The sequence below is a fragment of the Carassius auratus genome, chromosome 27, assembly GCF_003368295.1.
Source record: "Carassius auratus strain Wakin chromosome 27, ASM336829v1, whole genome shotgun sequence".
In the NCBI taxonomy this organism is placed as follows: domain Eukaryota; kingdom Metazoa; phylum Chordata; class Actinopteri; order Cypriniformes; family Cyprinidae; genus Carassius; species Carassius auratus.
In genome coordinates, this window is record NC_039269.1 from 24,744,637 (window position 1) to 24,768,805 (window position 24,169).

Sequence of the window (24,169 nt, forward strand, 5' to 3'; positions counted from 1 at the left end):
TGTGGGGAGCCAGAGCAGACCGCTGAGCACATAATCACCACCTGTCCACTGTATAAACCACCTTCGGAGGCCGGCCTCTTCGACGTGGGACCTGAGATGAGAACGTGGCTGAGTTCTACTGAGCTGGACATTTGATGACGACACACGAAAGAAGAAGAAGAAGACTAGTACTTTTACTTTTACTTGAGTAAATATTTCTAGAATTACTTTTACTTTTACTTGAGTAAAGTTTTTGGGTACTCTACCCACCTCTGGGCAGCATGCACGATACAAGGAAATGGTCTGTTACATCATCACTTTGAGGTACGATATCTATATCAGGAAGATCAATTCCGTGCGATATAATTAAATCTAGTGTATGATTAAAACGATGAGTGGGCCCAGTGACATTTTGCTTGAGTCCAAAAGAGTTTATTAGGTCAGTAAACGCAAGTCCTAATGCATCATTTGAATTATCAGCGTGAATTTTAAAATCTCACATGATTAGCGCCTTATCAACTGTAACCAGAAGGTCTGAGAGGAAATCTGCAATTTTTTTTTTAAGAATTCTGTATACGGCCCTGGTGGTCTATACACAGTAGCCAGAGCAAGAGATACATTATATTTATTTTGCATGTCTGACAGTGTAACATTAAGCAGAAGTATTTTGAATGAGTTAAACCTGTGTCCTGTTTTCAGGGTAATTTTGAGAATATCACTATATATTGTTGCAACACCTCTGCCACGACCAGTCTGACGGGGCTCATGCTTGTAACAGTAGTTTGGTGGAGTAGATTATTTTAGACCAAAATAATCATTTGGTTTTAGCCAGGTTTCAGTCAAGCAGAGTACATAAAAATTATTATCTGTGATCATTTCATTTAAAATAACTGCTTTTGGTGTAAGTGATCTAATATTTATGAACCCAAACTTTAAAAATTGTTTTTGTTCATTTACTTTACATGTTTCTGGTTTAATCACGATAAGAATTTTTCTAGATCCTACATTAAATTTATATTTTGACCTCACTATTCGGGCAACAGACACAAATTAATAGATTGTCTTAATAGATTGTACAGTGCAAGTACTTTTATAATTTAAGCGGGTGGAACAAAAGTCATCATAATAGTTTTTTGAGAATTGTCTTACTAGTCACATGGAGCGAAGTGTCCTGGAGATGTTGTCAGAGAGCAGCTCCGCTCCGACTCTGCTGGGGTGCAGGCCATCAGAGCGAAACAGCCTAGGACGCTCCCAGAAATGATTCTAGTTATTAACAAATAGCAGTTTCTGTTCTTTACACCAAGATAACAACCATTCATTTACAGCAACAAGTCTACTAAACTTTTCGTGTCCTCGTCGATACATGGGCAGTGGTCCTGACACAATGATCGTCGCCGTGGGCGTCGTGCTGCGAACCATCTCGATCAGGCTCCTGAAGTCCCTCTTCAGCGTCTCTGTCTGCAGCAGCGTGGTGTCGCTAACCCCGGCGTGAAGGGCGAACGCTCTGGGCATGGGCGTAGGTTTAGGGGGGGGGGCGCTAAGTACTAGTCCCTATCAATATTTTGAGATGACAAATTTGTCCCCACCAGTATTTAGCAAGCTCCTTTGAACTGCTATTTGGATCGATTCTAACGGCCAGGATGACGACAATACAAGAAACGCCATAATTTGATTGGCGGCGGGGTATCCAACAGGCTACACGCGCGGGCCGGGACTACTTTTGTGTGTGCGTGTGTGTGTGTACGCGTATGTATGTATGTGTGCGCGCTAGGGGTGTAACGGTTCACAAAATTCACGGTTCGGTTCGATACGATACACTGATGTCACGGTTCGGTTCGGTTCGGTTCGATACGTTTTAGATACAGCAAAATGTAAAAACATCTCAACTTTTCAGAATGCCGCAAGCGCACCGCGGGTCATGTGACAAGAACCAACCAATCAGCTTCATCCTTTCCCGTAACAACGTTGAGAGCTCAGCCAAGATGAAGGATCAGCTGATCATAGTTGTATATGGATTGCAATTTTGAAATAAATTTAGTAGCAGATCTACTGCAAGCGATTTTTAGAGCTGCAAATCCATTTATCCTTCGCTGAAATTTTCGCGTCTCATGGAGAGAGCACGTCATTGTTGCTTAGCAAAGACAGACGCCTCATGAGCGCTTCTGCCCGAGCGCTTTGGAAAGGAGGAGAAAGACGCGCTTAGCGTTTTCCATGCGTTTTTAGGCACGATATGTGAACGGCCCCTAAGGCGCTCGCTCACTCAGCACGCGCTGAAGGCTCGTTGCAAAATGTCGAATGCATTTAACAGACCAGAAATATAAGATCCTAAAATAACCAACAGGTCTGGTGTTTGGGTTGGATTCCCTGTAAGCTATAGTGTCTAAATGCTGCAGGGATAGTTTGCTGCGTGCATGTTTCTCCTTTTTTTCGTCTTTTCCCAGATAGTACTGACGCATATATCCCAGATATTCCCGCTGGTGTTTTTTTTTTTTTTTTTTTTGTATTCCCGCTGGTGTACCCTGTCATGTTGCAGATGCGACATACCGTTGTTTTTTTATCCACCACTCTCTTGCCATCACCATTATAGCTTAAAGGGAATCCAAAGTGCACCCAAACACCAGACCTGTTGGTTATTGGAGGATCTTCTCATTTCTAGTCTGTTAAACGCATTGGCTATTTTGCAACGAGCCTTCAGCGCGTACTGAGTGAGCGAGCGCCTGCTGAGTAGCCAAATATACACGTATAAGATGGTGTTTTTTTCTTCTTCGGGAGTGTCAGGGGCGTTGCCTGTTACGTTGTTTGGGTTATTGGGCTACCTTGTTGAACGCATATCATTATATTTCTCTCTCTCTCTCTTTTTTTTTTTTTTTTTCAAATATAATTAATTACTCCAACGAACCGTTCGGTATACATAATGCATACCGCGTACCGAACCGAAAGCATCGTACCGAACGGTTCAATACGAATACGCGTATCGTTACACCCCTAGTGCGCGCGCATGTTGACGACGCCGACGGTAAGTAACCAGGGCTGTCTCTCTGCCACATACAAGGCCAGAGTAAAAACATTTTAATATTCCGTTTTTTTGCCCCTTTTTTTTACTTTCTAGATGCCACCCAAGAAGAAGAAAGGGGACATAAGAAGCTTTTTCATAAAGCTGAGTCAGAGTGTAAGTAGGCAAAATAACTAGCTAGCCACACAAATAAACTATCAGTAGTGACTGACCAGGCTTTCAAATGCATATTCTACTGTGGAAAATAGTATTAACTGGTGATAGTATTACCCAGGATGATAGAATGCTACGTTAGCAAGTAACTGAATGTCAATTAGCCTGTACCTTAACTTAGAATCTTGCAGTCAACATAAACGTGAGTGTACTGGAGGGTAAATAGTGTTTATAATAGAAAAGGTTATTATATTTATTTATTTAGATTTGTTTCCTTGTGGCAGAGTATTTTTTGTTAGTGTAAATACTTATGTTAATAAAACTTTTGGTTGTTCAGCATTACACAGTCTCAGGTTTTTATTTTTTGAGAGGGCAATTTATGAGATTATACAGTTATACTAGCTCTTTAGGGACAGTATACAGGATGGTAAATCGTGGTCAGGATACAATATAATGAGATGAAGTAGATTCACTCCTGTATTGTGATATTCAGTTCTGTATTGCCAACAGTCTGATCTCCGGTATCTTACAACAAAAGAATTCTGGTTTGAGACCAAACCTACGCCCATGGCTCTGGGGCTCTCGTCAGGCTTCAGGATCACGGGTATCTGCGCAGAAACATCGAGAACACGAGGACCAGGGAGACTGAGTGTGCACTTTACCTTCGGCTAACATAGCATGGACGTGTCGGACGATGGAGTCTCCGATGATCACGATGATCTCCGCTGTGGATGCACCCAGGGTCCATGGTGTCCCAGTGCTGGAGTGAAGCACATCTGGGAAGATCGTGTCCTGGGTGCAGCTCAAATGTGTCCTCACTTGCAATCAAAGGTAGACATTCATCCGCCATTAAAGCAAGTAACAGTGAGTAAAGCAATGGTAATGTGTGTGAATAGAGTATTAGCAATGCAAGCGCGGTAAGCAGCAACCACGCTGCTGATGCTAATGGGCTAAAAGCTAATAGCGGATCCAGGAGATCAAAATAAAACTAGTGATAACAAGGCGCTCTGATTGTTTTTGTTGTAGAATACGATAGAGGATAAATTCACACATTATAGAAACTGAGATTTATAAACGGATGGTGTATAAAATAGATTTTTAAGATAGAAAATAGTTGATAGAGCTCAAATGCAGTACAGACGCCAACAACAAACAGGAAGTGTTTGGGTCTAAATGATATGGGGTCTAAATGAAAATGTGTTAAGAACTTGTAACGAATGATCACAAGAAGGAGAGATCCAAATGCAGTGTGTTTAATGGGCAATCCAAAAATCAATATCAAAAACAGGCAAGAGGTCATAACCATAAATCAGTCCAGAAAAATAAGAAAACATAAAAGGAACGCGAGAAAACCAGGTGACGGAAAACAAGGACTCCATCAAAACAGAATGAGAAAGACTGGTATATATAGACAGGATAATGAAGGAAGTGGAGACAGCTGAGTGCAATAACATGTGTGCAATTAACCGTGATGAAGGGACAAAGCTATGTGGGAAATGTAGTGCCTGCGGTGGGGTGACTATGGGGAAGTGAAATCACTAGTGGACACCCATGGAAACACATACCAGACACAGTGACATTACCCCCTCCACTAAGGAGCAGCTACTAGATGCTCCATCGAACACAAAGCAAACCAAGGAACACAGAGACAGGGAGGGAGGTGGACTGGTGTAGAACCAGGGGGAGGGACGGAAGGCCAGGTTCATAGAGGGAAACAGAGACAGGAAGTGAAAAAACAAAACAACAACCACAAGGAGACCAGGAGGAAGGTGGACAGGGGGAGGGACGGAGGGCCAGGTCCATAGAGGGAAACAGAGAGAGAGAAAAAAACAACAACAAAACAAAAAGGCCAAAAGGGCACAGAAAGTTCAGGGGCCCAGGGCCGAGCCGACAGGGCAGGAATCCAGGGTGGAGCAGGTGGAACTGGAGCCGTGCGGTCGAGACAGAAGCCCACCAGGGTGGTGCAGCAGACCACCACAGCCGTGCGGTCGAGACAGGAGCCCACCAGGGTGGTGCAGCAGACCACCACAGCCATGCGGTCGAGACAGAAGCCCACCATGGTGGCGCAGAAGACCACCACAGCCGTGCGGTCGAGACAGAAGCCCACCAGGGTGGCGCAGAAGACCACCACAGCCATGCGGTGGAGACAGAAGCCCACCAGGGCAGCTCAGAAGACCACCACAGCCGTGCGGTCGAGATAGAAACCCACCAGGGCAACACCGAAGACCACCACAGTGGGATCGATGGCACAGGAGAGTAAGTCTGGTTAGGTAAGCCTGAAATAGAGAACATGAACAGGTTAAGGGTGGCCTCCGTGGCAGTGAACTCCTGGATGGCCTCCATGGCCACGACAGGATAAGTCGAGCACTCAGGGAGTTCGGCGGATGCGTGACGAGGCTCTGGAAGTTCCGCAGAGACGTGAAGAGGCTCTGGTAGTTCAGCAGAGACGTGAAGAGGCTCTGGTAGATACGTGGTGATTTGACTGGGTTCAGGAAGATCAACTGAGACTTGACTTCATTCAGGAGGATCATTGGTGACTTGCCCTTGCTCATGCAGATCAACTGTGACTTGCCCTTGCTTCATGAAGATCAATGGTGACTTGCCCTTGCTCATGAAGATCAACGGTGACTTGCCTTTGCTCATGAAGATCAACGGTGACATGCCTTTGCCCATGAAGAACACTGGTGACTTGACTTTGCCCATAAAGATCAATGGTGTCTTGACTTGACTCCTGAGGTCTAACTGTGGTAGTGCTTAACTCATGAGTGTTAATGGTGACTTGACCTGACTCTGGAGGGTCAACAGGACCCCGACTCGGCTCTGGAGGGTCAACAGGACCCTGACTCGGCTCTGGAGGGTCAACGGGGACCTGACTCGGCTCTGTAGGGTCACCTGTCATTTTCCTTTCATTTCATGCAGTGGTGCTGGGCTGGCGACCACATTGTGCAGTGGTGCTGGGCTGGTGGCCATCTTGTCTGGAGGCACCATTCTAGAGTCGGCCATCACACCTGGAGAGACAGGTGAGGCTGGGGTATCCCACTGAGACCAATGTTGCAGGTACATTATGAACCCCCAAAAAAACCAAGATCTCCAGCTCATTCATTTCACATTTCGGCACTGGGTTATCCAGACAGGAGTTAAATAAGTATTTTAGGGTCGCATCATTATATCCCATTACTACCGCCATGGTCCAGAACATTTGCGCCAAGGCACCCACCTCACTCCCCTTTTGACGGAGGGTGGTTAGGTTTTGGAACCTCGCCCTTTGCTCCTCCATACTGGCTGGGGAACGGATCTGAAGTCACATATCTATGACTATGGGGGAAGTGAGACCACTAGTGGACACCCAGGGAAACACAGACCAGACACCGTGACAGAACTATACAATCTAAAATCATATAGTGATATCTTTAATACTTCTTTGTGTGTGTGTGTGTGTGTTTGTGTGTGTGTGTGTGTGTGTGTGTGTGTGTATGTGTGTGTGTGTGTGAGATCAACTTTTTCATTTATATTAACAAAACAACATCCATCCAAACCAACAAACAAACGGGGAAGGGGGAGTGACAGACACATTATCAATAATTTACTATTTGAAAGAAAAAATAAATAAATAATTACCTAGTTATTCCTTTACAAATTACAAAATGTAAGAAGAAAAACATTGCCCATTCATTTGTGCCATTGTACATTCACGGGCCACTATCCCAAGGAGGCTATGAATTCAAAATGATTTAGCACAAATGTTCGGAGTAAATCAGTTTAGTATTTTGTCTTCTTTACAGCTCTAAAACCAACAAATAATATTCTCTTCTTTAATGAACTTATACAGGAGTTGAAATCGTCTTTGAGAAGACATAAACCTGGATTAGACGTGAAATCAATTTGTAGTTAAAAGGATAAAACAGAACTCCCATGAGTCCATTGGTTGACAAACTATTGGACATTCCCAAAACATACGGAGAAAAGTACCTGATGATATAGTGTTACAGATATGGTAGTTATAGGTCAATTGCAGTTTCATATTGAACCTCTTGTGAGGAGTTATCTATGCTCTATGGATGACGTTGATATGTATAATACGATGTGCCAAGTTTTTAGAAGTTAAGATTTTATTAGACCACACCCTACCCAAGTCGACTGATAAATCAAAATCTGTTAATTCACGATTCCATATGGTTAATAGAAAGAGGCTTTGCAGTGTGATTATTAAGTTTACTATACACCATGTTCCAAATTATTATGCAAGTGACATATCAATAGGATTTTGTACAATAAAGAGTCAGATTTTTGTTGTTTTTCACATCATTTCAGGTAACTGTAGTTTGCCAGGTCTTCTTAGGTAAATGGAAACCCTACTTAAAGCTGCAGTAGGTAACTTTTGTAAAAATGTATTTTTTACATATTTGTTAAAATTGTCATTATGTCATGAGTAGAATATGAGAGATAATCTGTGAAAAAAATCAAGCTCCTCTGGCTCCTCCCAGTGGTCCTTTTGCCATTTGCAGGAATACATTGCTCCCGGTAATAAACAACCAATCAGAGCTGCGGTCAGTAACTTTTTTATGTGTTCAAAATTTACTAAATGTATATTATAAGTGAGTACACCATGAATCCATTTCCCAAATCGTGTTTTTAGCCTGTCCTTAATCACTAGGGTACACCTATAATAGTGTTCATATTCAGACTATTTTAGATTGCTTCTCATAAACAGAGAGAAGTAGATCCGGCTACAATGTTCTTCCGCAAGATGCAAGCAGTTCTGTTTATTAACCGCTAGAGCGTCAAAAGTTACCGACTGCAGCTTTAAAGAGGTTGTTCCACATTATTAAGTTAGTCACAGTTCTCATGAAATATGGTGAGGAAGAAAGATCTTTCTGAAGATAAGTATGAGACAATGCAATGTCTTGTAAAACACATCAAACCAAATAATGTTTTCCTAAAAGCAAATAGAGATTATTGAACCATCAAAAGATCTGTGAGTGATTTAGAGCACAGAAGATCTTGGGCAGATGAAGATTTATTAATACCTCCAGTAACAAGATTTTGAATTTTTCGTACAACTGAATTATTACTGAGATGTATTTTCACAAGGTAAAGTCAATTAGGGGAAATGCTTTTCACAACCAAAATATAATCTCTACAGGAAGATTAAATTCCTGATAAAGAAAAAAAACTGCTGATAAGTATGAATCTCACCATTAGTATTCAATAAGTCTGAAACAAATATAATTCCCTTATCAAATCATTCTCTTTTAAATTTACTCTTGTTTTTAAACTATGCAAATTGGTTGTTCCATAGTATGCATGTATGTACAGAAAAATATTTATTATGAAAGTTAGATAATTTTATGGGACGTTTACTGTATTTGAAGTCACACGATAGTAGAAAGGATATCCACCACACTTTTCACAAAACAAATTGGGGATATAAAACCATATAGATTTACTCTGGGCCATTTACTCTTTACTTCAGATCACATTTTAGGATTGACATACAAAGACATACAGTAGCAGGATATATCAGCCTTGAAATTCCCTCAGCCTTGGAGAGCAGAACATGCTCATGAATAGTCAGATTCCTCTGAGACCAGAACTTAAAAACAGGTTTTCCTTTAAGTAAACATTTAGAAAAATTTCAATTCTTTCAAATGAACATTTATTAATTATAATACCAAGATATCTAACGGTTAGTTTTACCTTAATTCCACATACATCTGATATATCAGAGTGATGAATAGTCACAAAATTTATACTGGTTAACAGAAATTCCAGAGGCATGCGTTTATTATATTAGAAGTTTTAAAGCTTCTAATATAATAGGGACCTGCCTTTTGTCTTTTAGAAAAACACGTGTCGTCTGCAAGTTGACTAATCAAAATAGTGCGGTATGCAATTTGGATGCCCTCAATGTTTAAACAATTCACTGTATAAAGATTAAGAAGCTCTGCAACTAACAAAAACAAAAATGACTCTCCCAATGATAAAAAATGGCGAAGTTCCAGAAGACAAAGACACATTACTTGTGCGGTCTTTATACAGGGTCTGTACAGTTTTCACAAATGTAGGGCACAAAAGTAAGGCTTTATACATAAAAGACATGCTCTACTGTATCAAAGGCCTTATAGAAATCTAAAACCAGAATAAGCGCATCATCAACCAATTCAGTGTAATCTAAAAGATCTAAAACAAGAAAAATATTATTATATGTGTTGACCCTTCATGAAGCCAGATTGTGTGAGTGAGATAACTTCTAAGCAGGGTTTTAGTCTCCTTGCAAATAAAGCAGCTAAATAAAGCTAATAATAATAAAAATCATAATTAAGCAAAGTTATAGGGTGTCAATTATCTAAAAACATTTTATCTTTATTTGATTTAGGTATAAAGTTTTTAGGCCTTGCTTCATCTATTCAGATAATTCACCATGGTCTAAACACTCTTTGAAAACATCTCAAATAAAATATTTTATATCATTCCAAAATGATCGATGAGATTCAAATGGCAGACTATCGGGACCTAGACTTTAAATAAGTGGAGTTTTTGTAGTAATATTAATCTTACCCTCACGAACAGCATAATTATCTTCACTTATATTTGGAATAAACTGTTCCACCTCAAATAAAAATGTATTAGATTAATCTGAATGAAAAGAAGAAGTGCTTTCTATACCTGTTACGTAGGCATACTTCACAGAAGGAAGACCAGGAGAATACAGAAGAATCCTACTAAGGCCTATATGACAATTTATTTTTTATGCATTGTTTATCTTTCTGAGAAAAATCTGTCACAATGATTAGTCGCAATGTATCCCTTTTTTCTGGGGAACATATACTGTACCTCTTATGTTTGTTTATGTTTTTTAAATTCTTCAATTCAAAACTGACAAATTACACATTATTACTAGTTGTCTTAGGTTGTGTCTCTTTCTCTTATAAGAAGGTTACACAGAGTTTGCATGTGTTATTTAAAGTGAAGTAAAAACAGCAGTAATTCTACAGGTGATGTGAAAAACCACCCTAGGCACTTTGGATCATGGAAATCCATACTGAATATTCCTATTTAAAGCTTAGATACTCAATACATCTGAGTATGTTAAAGTGTCCAGTGCACATTAACTGCATAGACAAATCTATTTTCTCCTGTTTATTTTCTCCCCACAGAACACACATATACTATGTACATATTGCATTTTTCCCATAACATCTTGAATTTGAAGTAATATCAGCAACAGTTATCATAAATGTATTCCCATTTTAAGCAACATGTAATGCTTAAAGCACCAACAAAGAGCCATGTTTTCACATAGAGGCATGTATTGTTGTTAACCAGTAGCCAGGCAACCTCCACAAGTATGGTGTTCCCCAGGGGTGTAGAGTATCTCTGGTGTCTTGATGCTTCACAATATTTCAGACAAAGGAGTTAGCAAAGTCATTGCCTTTTTAAGTCCGGAGTTGCAACTCCAAATGAATGAAACTGACAGACAATAACATGAGTGAATGAATTGAAAAAATACCAGACAAAAGCCTACACGTCCCTGAAATAATGGAACCTTCAATACACTTAATAGGTGTCAGCATTTAATCTGGTAAGTAAACATACAGACAGTGATACTTTTGGCATAATTGAAATAGTTTGACTTAAAAGTATTTGTGATTTGCTGATCAATCATACATAACTTTTTACATTATTTATATATATATATATATATATATATATATATATATATATATATATATATATATATATATATATATATATGCTACTTCTGTTTTATGCCATATGCTAATATTCACTCGGTCAAGTCGTCTTGAATTTGACAAGTTTGTAGCCTAATAGCCTCTGTAACACTACTTATTGTAAACAAACTGTGCACATAACCTAGCACATAACCATGCTATTCTCTGTTAATTTCCAAATCAATTTGAATGCCAGTTTTTATCTGAAGCTCTAGCAGCATGCTGCAACAATTTAATCTTGAGCCGAACTAAAGCTCATGCGATTGCCATCGTCTCACCAGGCAGTATATTCATACCATGAATTAATTCCATAGCCTATCAACTGCGTCGACAGTTGAAACTAACTTGTAAAATTGTGTTTTGTGTGAAAGGTCCTTTATGTGTCTAGCAAACTTATGTTTCTTTCTTTCATTTCTTGAAACATGGGAGTAAATGGTGAATGGTTGTGGCATGAAACAGAATACGTTCACACCTTTAACCAAGTACATTGACACCCTCAGCAACTTTATTGAAAAGAATGCATGAATAATTTATGTTACTCACAGTTTTGATCACTGTTTAATTGTTTTGCAAAACCTTAGCAAATAGTTAAATTATTATTGGCCAAAGAGTCAACACAGTAGGATACTTTTGACATTTAGTGCATAATTTCTTCATGACTGCTTATCTTTGCTATACTTGACACCAGTGCCTGTCCTACACACAAACTTTGTCAGGGGTCCCTGTGTGTTCATAAAAAACCCATAAAAAGTAAGACAATTACAAACACTAAATATTCAAATATAACACTGCATAGTCTTCAAAGTATAAATTACACTATACACTGATTAAAATTAGTAAAGTTATTCAGTAAAAAGAAATGAATGATTCTCAAATTTTCTGTTTTCTTTTTTATGAATATATGACAGAGTGGCAGCAGCAGGTTTTCTGTGGTTGTCGTTTTTTGGATGCTGTGACTTTAGGACCGAATGCACTCTACTGTCAAGGTTTTTGTTATTTCCGAACTGTTTATATTCACATAATTATCTGCTTTTAATTGAAAACTCATCAAGACAGGCATTTTTTGTGTATTTGTCAGTTGAAGCCATAGAGGGGGGGGGGTTCCCCCTTTCCCCCTTTCCCCCTTTCCCCCTTTCTCCCTTTCTGGTCAATGTATCCCTGCCTCTGCTTAATTATTTTTATCCCTGTGGGGATAAATTTATCCCCCCCTCAAAGTGATCAGTGCTACTACACTAGTGGTGAGACAGATCGCAAAACTTAACACGCATCCGTGGTTTGATTAAAGTAAATTTTATTTTAAAATGTGCTATTTTGGCTGGCTTTGAAATAGCTGCCTCGCATGCGCAGCCTCTCTGTATTCAGACTTGCTCAATGTCCCGCACATAGCGCTATCTGATTGGTTACACCTCACGAGTAATAGCCTATCAACACTTGCGAGATGGTTGAAGCCGGTGTTCTGTCGATTTGTCAGATTTTCCTACCTCGCATTACTACCTACCTCGCAAAACAGTGGGTAGTACAATTCCTCTGTTGTACAATTCTGGTCTGCTGGGCAGTGGAGTTGCTAACTTGGAGACTTTGTCTCTATCTAGCGGCATTTTGGGCAATCATTATTTAGTCTCCGAGACTCTCTGGTGCTCCCACACGAGCGCGAGGTCTCTCTTTCCCTGCGCGAGCCTCTCTCTCTGCATCTGCTGTGTTCAGCGAGCGCAGAGAGAAGCAGCACTTTCAGTTAAAAATATATATATTCTGTTGCATCTAACTCTATTTAACAAACAGGTATATCCGACATCAGTCCCAGCACAACCACTGACTTTATCGTGCTTGTATTTATTTTCATTAGTGCAGATGATTGAGAGCTAGTTGTGTAGTGGACCGCGTTTCAGTCATTATAATATTAATTCCGTTGTCTGACAACAGAAATAATAAAAACAGTTTTATTGAGAATTAAATTAAATGGCTAAATTAAATTGCAGCATAGGGAGCCCCCCCCCCCACCCTCTGTTTTTTTACAAATCGAACCCTGGGCAAAAGGGTGGGAGCTGGTTGCTGAAGCCATACCCACAAGCTCAAACGGCACTATCAACAGCGGCAAACCATCTGTCACTCAAGTGGCCACGCCCTTCATTATGCAGAGTTTAAAATTACCCTCACAGTTGTCATGAAGATCAAAATTAGCTATATAGACCAAAATCACTTTTTGCACCAGGCTGTAAACATGTTTTTTCCTGCTGTAAAGTTGGGCATTTTAACATGGGGAGTCTATGGGATTGACTCCCTTTCACAGCCAGCCTCAAGCGGTCAGTCAATGAATTGCATTTTTAGTCACTTCCCTGTTGGCTTCACCAGAGAGAGCGGGAGGTTGCCACTCGGTTGAAGCGCATACCTGAAGCCCAAAGCAGCTTATACAGTACTTGCTTATATATTGCTTTGCCTCAGATTGCAAGTATAGAAAGCTCTTTTGCAGGTCAATACGTTTGTAACACTTTTTTTACAGTGCGTGTCCACTGGCACAGACCAAACTGGTGGTTTGGCCGTTAATCAACTTGGAGTACCGACACTGCTGTCAGCTCAAACACATAAGGTGTTTCCAAAATCGTAGACTCTCTTGAGTAGGTACTTATTTTGAATAAGAAATGATTTCATAACCCCTAACAAAGGATGTTCTATGTAGTATTAATGTGTTTAGTATGAATATAATCTATACATTTGCCATGTTATCATAATAACGTGACTTTCCAGTGTCAGTTGTGTCACTTCACTGCCATTCACAAATCCTCTCTTGTGGCTAGATAGTGTCCATCATATGCAAATGTTAGAATCTTGCCTGAAGTATTTGTGTACCTAATGTGCACTCTTTTATCAGTACTGTAAATTAAGACATATTTATTTTGTCACATACTGTTTTCACAGCCATAGTGTTACTGATGCAGATTCACAAATAAATTGTATGTTGTTGTTTTTTTTTCATGCTATTGTGTTACAGTATAGAGGAACATTATTCACCATCATGTTTTTGCAAGGTAAGTGATTACCCATCATTTTAAACCATCTGAAATCACGAAAGGTCTGAACATTGCATAACAAATGTAAAAGATTGTGTGGTCTTCCTGGGTCCAAAGCTGCATGATTTATATAGTTTAGCAGTAATATTTAAGTTATATCTATCAAGGGAGAGTGCTGATTCAGACCAACAGCATGATTGGAATCCGCTTTTATAGATTTCAATACTCAAAATGTTAATATTTAGTAACCTAGATTTTACTGCCAGTTACTATTGTGTTTTTGCTTCACCAACAGAGAAATCAAACTGTTGTGTGTCTCAAATCATTAGACAATAGTACCATTATTGAATGGATCACTGCTTTTAAACATTCAATTACTCACTCATAAAGACAATCACTTGTTGCCCCAATTGAGGGATATTGCTTTTTATTGTACAGTGGTTCAGCAAGATTATATTGTTTGTAATTTACATTTTACAGTGTTTCCAGTTACATTGTCTTTGTTACTTTTTGAGCCACCAAGGCTCAAAATATGTAAAAGTTCAAGCAGAACAATAAGACACTACAGGTTGTCAGTAGTCAAATCAGAAACCTCCCTCTCTTTCTGCACTACAGAAGTTGCATTTGAAATAACAATTAGTCTGTATTTAAATTGCAAATATACTTGAATAAATTAATAGCGAATGATGCCATCTACTGGCATAACAATGTAACAATGCAGATAAAGTCACCTAAAAACAGCCACTACTAATGTACAGACTTGTCTGTCTGGAACATGCAAACACAGGACGGAAACATACTGTATTGTCCTTTGTACTAACTAACCATTAAAGGGGTCATATGATGTTGCTAAAAAGAACATTATTTTGTGTATTTGGTGTAATGAAATGTGTTTTAAAGGTAAAAAAAACAAACAAAAAAAAAAACATTATTTTCTACATAATGTACATTATTGTTTCTCCTCTATGCCCGCCATCTGAAAATGACAAACAACAAGCTCTACTCTACAATGCTCAAAACTCACATTTGAATCATCAGTGGCAAATCCTTTACATATGTAAACCTATTTACGTGCCATGAGTCAGAAGCACCAGACTGTCCTTGGAAATAGTTAGGAATGGCTGGGGGCTTGAGTGAGCAGCATGTAACCACATGTTATGACCCTGGGCTGGACTCCACTTCGTCCACAATTAAAGCTGATCTGGTGATCCACAGCTCGAAGTTGATGTATTTCCTTATCAGCCAGCACGGATCAGCTCCAGGCATGACAAAGCTGATATCATGCTCTTTTGGAAGGCCAAACAAAGAAGTTCCACTTTCACAATTAAACACAACTTCTCCATGAATTGCCGCCGGCATAACAGAGAGAATAAAAGGTTTGGGCACCGTTTTGCTAATCTTAACACATAGTGATGTAGAGATGTAGAGGCGTGTTTAAACAAACAATTTTAGGGGGGGCATGGACACGTCTTAACTTTTATAAAGAATGTGTCATGTCCTCTGTCTGATCACCCTGTTCTTCGCTGGGCATGTTCTGTATATGTCTGCATGTTGTGCGCACATGGTGTTTTGTTTTGGTTTTGATCATTTGTCATGCACCTTTCTGTGGCGTTCCTCCCTCCCCCTTGTTACTACCTTTTCCGCTCCTAATTGTTTGACTCCGCTCTTCAGAATTCAGTGCCTGTTCATCTCAGTTTTTTGCTGCTACCAGTTGTTTTGTTTTTATTTTCCCTATTTTTCCCCCTTCCTCATTTCGTAGACCGGGCACCTGCATTCCACAGAAGTGTTTGTTTGCGGGAGTTTTCTTTTTGGACTTATTAAATAAATTGGTCTCGTACTGAAACCTGAATCTATGTCAGGAATACTACCGGACAGAATGGTCTGGCCAAGATGGACACAGCAGGCGCAGATTCTGTCAGAACCGCAGTCACGCAGCAGGGAGTTATTTTGGGTCAGCTTGAAGCCAGACTGATGGATACCACAAGGGAGGTGGAGTTCCTAGCAAACCAAGTGGATGAGCTGACCACCCGCATCCAAGAGCTGCAACGAGAGGCTGCACAGGGTATTTCACCATCTTCCTCGCCATGAGCCTGAGCTCCAATGCAATAACCCACCACCCTATAATGGGGATCCCGATTCCTGCTGGGCCTTCTTGTCCCAGTGTTCCGTGGAGTTTGCTCTGCAGCCACGCACATACGCGCTTGAGAAGTCCAAAGTGGCTTTGTATTAACTGGGAACATCCATCTGGTAGACTCAAGCTCCCTGTTGTGCATCTTTCAATGATTTCCGGCAGTATATGGAGAGGCTGTTTGACCGCTCTGCCAGAGGTCAGGAAGTGGCCGACCAGCTAGCATGGCTCCGTCAGGCGGGTCGCTCTGTGACGGACTATGCTATCCATTTCAAGATTCTGGCAGCTACTGTTCCTGTGACTGGAATGAGGAGGCCTGTCAAGCTAAGTTTCGTGCAGGGCTAGAGGACGACATCCAGGATGAGCTGGCCACTCAGGACTTGCCACGTGACTTTGACGATCTTATCAATATGGCATTGCGGATCGAAGGTCACCTTCGCTGCCGCCGTCAGTGCCTGGCAGTTCGTCCATCCTGGAGGATGGAGGAGTCATCTGCTGTTTCCCCCACCCCTCTCCTTCAGATTGGTGATGTTTTCGAATTCCTGCTCGGCACTGGTTGACTCAGGAGCCGAGGGCAATTTTATGGATTTCTCTCTAGCAACCCGGTGGGGGATTCCTGCCATTCCTCTTCCTGAACCTATTCCTGCCCGTTCATTGAATGGCACCTTAATCACTACTGTCTCCTATGCTACTCCTTCCTGTCAATCTTTTAGTCTCTGGCAGTCACCATGAGGAGACCACACTGTACTTTATTGAATCCCTAGTGCTCCCATAGTACTTGGGCACCCGTGGTTGGTGTGACATGGCCCTCGCGTGGGTTGGTCTAGCAACTTCTTGTCTTGGAGTGAGTTTTGTCTTGCATCTTGTTTGGGTTCTACCTCTTTTCCTGTGTCTGTGAGTCTTGTCTTGCAGGTCCCGGTGGAGTACCACGACTTGTGCCAGGTGTTAAGCAAGTCCTGGCCAACCTCTTTACCTCCACTTCACCCTTACGATTGTGCCATCGAGCTCCTCCCAGGCACTTCCCACCCAAGGGCCACTCATTTTCCCTTTCATGTCCTGAAAGAGAGGCCATGGACAAGTACATTAATGAATCCCTCAAAGCCGTTCTCATCCAACCCTCTTCATCTCCTCTGGGTGCCAGGTTCTTCTTTGTCAAGAAGAACGACGGCTCCTTGCATCCTTGTATAGATTATCGAGGCCTGAATGACATCACTATTAAGAACAGGTACTCTTATGTCGTCTGCCTTTGAGCTATTACAGGGAGCCAAGGTCTTAACCAAGCTAGACCTTTGGAATGCCTATCACCTGATTCACATACATGAGGGGAATGAGTGGAAGACAGCCTTCAACACACCCATGGGAAACTTACCGGGTCCTACCATTTGGTCTGACCAGTGCCCCAGCTGTCTTCCAGGCCCTGGTTAACGACGTGTTGAGAGACATGGTGAATTGCTTTGTCTTTGTGTTTTGTATTTTGGTATCTTGATTTTTTCCCCATCTCTGCAGATACACACTCAGCATGTTCACCAGGTGCTACAACAGCTGCTGGAGAACCAGCTTTATGTTAATGTGGAGAAGTGTGTTTTCCATGCCCAGTCGGTTCCGTTCTTGGGGTTTGTTGTTTCTGCGGGAGAGATTAGAGCTGACCCCTGTAAGGTAAGGGCCATTGGTGTAAGGTAAGGGCCAGATTGGTGGCCATCCATGGCCAAGGATTTGAGGCAGTTCATGGCAGCCTGCTCTTTGTGCGCTCAGAGCAAGACTTCTAATGTGCCTCCCGTGGTCCCCCTGGTCACATTTGGCCCTTAGTTTTGTCACTGGCCTCCCTGAATCTAAGGGTAACACCGTCATTCTTACGGTGGTGGACCGTTTCTCGAAGGCGGCCTGTTTCATTCCCCTTCCCAAGATCCCCTCAGCCAAGGAGTCTGCTCAGGTGATGGTTGATCACGTGTAACGGATTCATGGTCTTCCAGTTGACTTGGTCTCTGATAGGGTTCCCCAGTTTGTCTCCCGGTTTTGAAGGGAGTTCTGTTGGCAGATCGGGGCCTCTACGAGCCTGTCATCAGGATTCCATCCCCAGACCAACGGCCAGTCAGAGCGGGCAAACCAGGATTTTGAACGCACTCTTTGCTGCCTGGCATCCCACAATCCGAGCTCCTGTTGTCAACAGCTGTATTGGGTAGAATATGCCCATAACTCCCTTCTGGCCTCTGCCACAGGTATGTCCCCATTCCAGTGTTCTGTCGCTTATAAACCCTCCTTGTTTCCCACACAGGAACCTGAAGCTGCGCTCCCATCTGCTTTGGCTTTTGTCCGATGGTGTCGACGCACCTGGAAGAGGGCTAAGGCGGCCTTGGGCCAGGCTAATAGGTGGACTAAAGCAGAGGCAGATCGCCACCGGACACCTGCTCCTCGTTACGTGTGTGGTCAAAGTGTATGGCTCTCCATCAAGGACCTGCCTCTCAGGGTAGCATCACGCAAGTTGGCACCCAGGTTCATTGGCCCATACCGGATCACCAAGGTCCTGAGTCCGGCGGCGGTGTCACGGAATCACGCTTTTCCATGTTTCCAGCGTTAAACCTATACGGTCTATATCAGCTTCAGCTTCAGGCCTTCTCAAGCCGAAGGGCAAACTCATCTAATCTGCGGCCTATTATGCATCAAACTAAGATTGATGTAAAGACACAAAGCACTGCCATCAATCTAGCACTTTTAAACATTCGCTCACTAAAAAATAAATAATTTCTAATCAATGACTTTATAACCACAAACAATCTGGATTTTATGTTTCTAAATGAAACATGGCTAGAAGACAGCTGCAGTGCGACAATCCTAAATGAAGCAGCCCCTCCTAACTTCACTTACATGAGTGTTTGCAGGAGTGTTAGGAGAGGTGGGGGTGTAGCTGCTCTATTTAAATATGTCTATCAATGCAAGCAAGTGTCATTTGGTCAGTACTTGTCTTTCGAATATCTAGGGATTGTGCTGAAAGGTGCTCCACGCATTCTGTTTATTATTATTTACAGGCCTCCAAAATACTCCCCAGCCTTTGTTGAAGAGGTCACAGAAATGTTATCAATAATTTCCTCAGAGTTTGACTGTTTTGCAATTGCAGGGGATTTTAATATTCACATAGATAATGCAGAAAACAAAACTACAAAAGAAATGATAACGGTCCTAAACACCTTTGACCTGATTCAGCATGTGCATGGACCCACACACAAAGGTGGACACACTCTGGATCTAATCATCAGTAGGGGTCTAAACATTTCATCCATTGTTATTAAGGACGTAGCACTATGTGATCACTTCTGTATTTTCTTTGATATATTGATCTCTACTACCACTGAATCTAGATCTGTCTCTGTCAGAAGGAGATGCATAAATGAGAACACAAGTGTACTATTTATGGAGGCTATATCTTTAACACCAAGCATTTCTGCAGACTCTGTTGATATTCTCCTTGATTCCTTCAACTCAAAAGTTAAGAATGTTATTGATGATATTGCACCAATAATAGTCAGTAAGAAAACAAACAGACAAAAATCAGTTTGGAGAAGATCAACAGCAGTTCAGACAATGAAAAGACAATGCAGAAAAGCCGAGCGGATGTGGAGGAAGACGAAACTTGAAATTCACTATAGCATCTATAAAGACATCCTTCATGCTTTTAGTGTGAAACTAGCCACAGCTAGACAGAACTTCTTCTCCAACCTTATAAACAGTAACTTAAATAACACTCGTACTCTTTTTGCCACTGTTGAGAGACTGACAAACCCCCCAAGTCAGATTCCCACTGATATGCTATCAGACAGCAAATGCAATGAGTTTGCTTCTTTCTTTTCTGAGAATATCATAAATATCAGGAAGGCGATTAGCACATCCTCAAGTAATGCAGAGGTCAGACAGATTCGGCCAAAATATCAAAAAGATACTATGTCTATTTTTGAAAAAATTGATAGCAAAATTCTGGAAGACATAGTGCAGCAACTAAAATCATCAACCTGTTGTCTTGACACACTTCCCACATCTTTTTTCAAAAGTGTGCTTGACTGCTTAAAGGCAGATCTCTTAGAAGTGGTGAATGCCTCACTTCTTTCTGGGACATTTCCAAACTCCCTAAAAACTGCAGTTGTAAAGCCCCTCCTGAAAAAGACCAATCTAGATAACACAATTTTGATCAATTTTAGACCAATATCTAATCTTCCTTTTATAGGCAAAATTATAGAAAAGGTAGTTTTTAATCAGCTGAACAAATACTTAAACTCAAATGGATACCTGGACAATTTTCAATCTGGTTTCCGACCACATCACAGCACAGAGACAGCACTCATTAAGATAATAAATGGTATTCGCTTAAATTGTGACTCTGGCAAAATATCGGTGCTGGTATTGCTAGATCTCAGTGCTGCGTTTGACACTGTCGATCATAACATACTAGTAGAGAGACTGGAAAACTGGGTCGGGCTTTCTGGGATGGTACTCAAATGGTTCAGATCATACTTAGAAGGGAGAGGCTATTATGTGAGTCTAAGAGAGCATATGTCTAAGTGGACGTCCATAACATGCGGAGTCCCACAAGGGTCAATTCTTGCACCGCTCTTGTTTAGCCTGTATATGCTTCCACTAAGTCAAATAATGAGAAAGAACTAAATTGCCTATCACAGCTATGCTGATGATACCCAGATTTACCTAGCCTTATCTCCAAATGACTACAGCCCCATTGACTCCCTCTGCCAATGCATTGATGAAATTAATAGTTGGATGTGCCAGAACTTTCTTCAGTTAAACAAAGAAAAAACTGAAGTCATTGCATTTGGAAACAAAGATGAAGTGTTCAAGGTGAATGCATACCTTGACTCTAGGGGTCAAACAACTAAAAATCAAGTCAGGAATCTTGGTGTGATTCTGGAGACAGACCTTAGTTTCAGTAGTCATGTCAAAGCAGTAACTAAATCAGCATACTATCATTTAAAAAACATCGCAAGAATTAGATGTTTTGTTTCCAGTCAAGACTTGGAGAAACTTGTTCATGCCTTTATCACCAGCAGGGTGGACAATTGTAATGGGCTCCTCACTGGCCTTCCCAAAAAGACCATTAGACAGCTGCAGCTCATCCAGAACGCTGCTGCCAGGATTCTGACTAGAACCAGAAAATCTGAGCATATCACACCAGTCCTCAGGTCCTTACACTGGCTTCCAGTTACATTTAGGATTGATTTTAAAGTACTTTAACTCGTATATAAGTCACTAAATGACCTAGGACCGAAATATATTGCAGATATGTTCACTGAATATAAACCTAACAGAGCACTCAGATCATTAGGATCAAGTCAGTTAGAAATACCAAGGGTTCACACAAAACAAGGGGAGTCTGCCTTTAGTTACTATGCTGCCCGCAGTTGGAATCAGCTTCCAGAAGAGACTTCTATCTATCAAAAGTGTGCTTGACTGCTTTAAGGCAGATCTCTTAGAAGTGGTGAATGCCTCACTTCTTTCTGGGACATTTCCAAACTCCCTAAAAACTGCAGTTGTAAAGCCCCTCCTGAAAAAGACCAATCTAGATAACACAATTTTGATCAATTTTAGACCAATATCTAATCTTCCTTTTATAGGCAAAATTATAGAAAAGGTAGTTTTTAATCAGCTGAACAAATACTTAAACTCAAATGGATACCTGGACAATTTTCAATCTGGTTTCCGACCACATCACAGCACAGAGACAGCACTCATTAAGATAATAAATGATATTCGCTTAAATTGTGACTCTGGCAAAATATCGGTGCTGGTATTGCTAGATCTCAGTGCTGCGTTTGACACTGTCGATCATAACATACTACTAGAGAGACTGGAAAACTGGGTCGGGCTTTCTGGGATGGTACTCAAATGGTTCAGATCATACTTAGAAGGGAGAGGCTATTATGTGAGTCTAAGAGAGCATAAGTCTAAGTGGACGTCCATGACATGCGGAGTCCCACAAGGGTCAATTCTTGCACCGCTCTTGTTTAGCCTGTATATGCTTCCACTAAGTCAAATAATGAGAAAGAACCAAATTGCCTATCACAGCTATGCTGATGATACCCAGATTTACCTAGCCTTATCTCCAAATGACTACAGCCCCATTGACTCCCTCTGCCAATGCATTGATGAAATTAATAGTTGGATGTGCCAGAACTTTCTTCAGTTAAACAAAGAAAAAACTGAAGTCATTGCATTTGGAAACAAAGATGAAGTGTTCAAGGTGAATGCATACCTTGACTCTAGTGGTCAAAACAACTAAAAATCAAGTCAGGAATCTTGGTGTGATTCTGGAGACAGACCTTAGTTTCAGTAGTCATGTCAAAGCAGTAACTAAATCAGCATACTATCATTTAAAAAACATCGCAAGAATTAGATGTTTTGTTTCCAGTCAAGACTTGGAGAAACTTGTTCATGCCTTTATCACCAGCAGGGTGGACAATTGTAATGGGCTCCTCACTGGCCTTCCCAAAAAGACCATTAGACAGCTGCAGCTCATCCAGAACGCTGCTGCCAGGATTCTGACTAGAACCAGAAAATCTGAGTATATCACACCAGTCCTCAGGTCCTTACACTGGCTTCCAGTTACATTTAGGATTGATTTTAAAGTACTTTAACTCGTATATAAGTCACTAAATGACCTAGGACCGAAATATATTACAGATATGTTCACTGAATGTAAACCTAACAGAGCACTCAGATCATTAGGATCAAGTCAGTTAGAAATACCAAGGGTTCACACAAAACAAGGGGAGTCTGCCTTTAGTTACTATGCTGCCCGCAGTTGGAATCAGCTTCCAGAAGAGATCAGATGTGCTAAAACACTAGTCACATTTAAATCTAGACTCAAAACGCATCTTTTTAGCTGTGCATTTGTTGAATGAGCACTGTGCAATGTCCGAACTGATTGCACTATATTTTCACTGTTTTATGTTTTATTATTGTTTTATTATTATTATTTTTATGTAAAATCATTTTCTAACTGTTTTTAAATGTTTTAATCATTTTAAAAGTTTTAAAATTACTTGTTTTATTTTTGTTATTATGTTTCTTCATGATTATTTTACTTTCTTTTATGTAAAGCACTTTGAATTACCATTGTGTACGAAATGTGCTTTATAAATAAACTTGCCTTGCCTTGCCTTGCCTTGCCTATATGGTGTAGAAGTTGCTAGAGGTCCGACATAGGGGTCGGGCTTTCAATATCTTGTGCACTGGGAGGGCTACGGTCCAGAGGAAAGGAGTTGGATTCCGGCCCTGGACATCTTGGAATGGACACTGGTTGAGGACTTCTATCGGCGACGAGGTGAGCCCCTTCCTGCGGCGCCTGGTGGTGTCCATTGGAGGGGGGGGGGGGGGGGGGTTCTGTCATGTCCTCTGTCTGATCACCATGTTCTTTGGTGTGCACGTTATCTATATGTCTGCATGTTGTGCACACATTGTATTTTGTTTTGTTAATTCGTCATGCACCTTTCTGTGGCGTTCCTCCCTCCCCCTCTTTACTAACTTTTCCGCTCCTAATAGTTTGTCTCCACTCACCTGAATTCAATGTCTTTTCATCTCTTGCTCTATTTATTTCCGTCTTTCATGCCAGTTGGTGCCAGATCATTGTACGCCAAATAGTCCATGTACAGTCACTCTGTCCGCTCCAGTCTAGCCCTGTTCAGTCGTGCCATTGTTGGTCCTTGTCAGTTTTTTGCTGCAACCAGTTGTTTTGTTTTTTTCCCCTATTTTTCCCCTTCATCATTTCCTAGACTGGGCACCTGCATTCCACAGAAGTGTTTTGGTCTGCTCTGTTGCCGGCTCTCTCGTGCCTTCCTCCCCTCTCCGTTCACTATGCAGCCGTGCTATTGGGTGCCCCTTGCCGGGTGTTTACGCAAGGACATATAAAGCCTCTAATTTTTCTGTTGGACTTTTTTCCCTTTTTTCCCAGCCTGTTTCTGTTTGTTTGAGGGAGTTTTCTTTTTGGACTTATTAAATAAATTGGTCTCATACTGAAACCTGCATCTGTGTCCGGTAGTGTTCCTGATAGAATATCTCTTTGGATTTGAGACTTTAGTCTTTGCAACATTACAGATCTTCTTTATGCACCAAGAGGTTGTAACACGCCAAAGAAAAAGGAAAAATTAGATTTTCATCATAT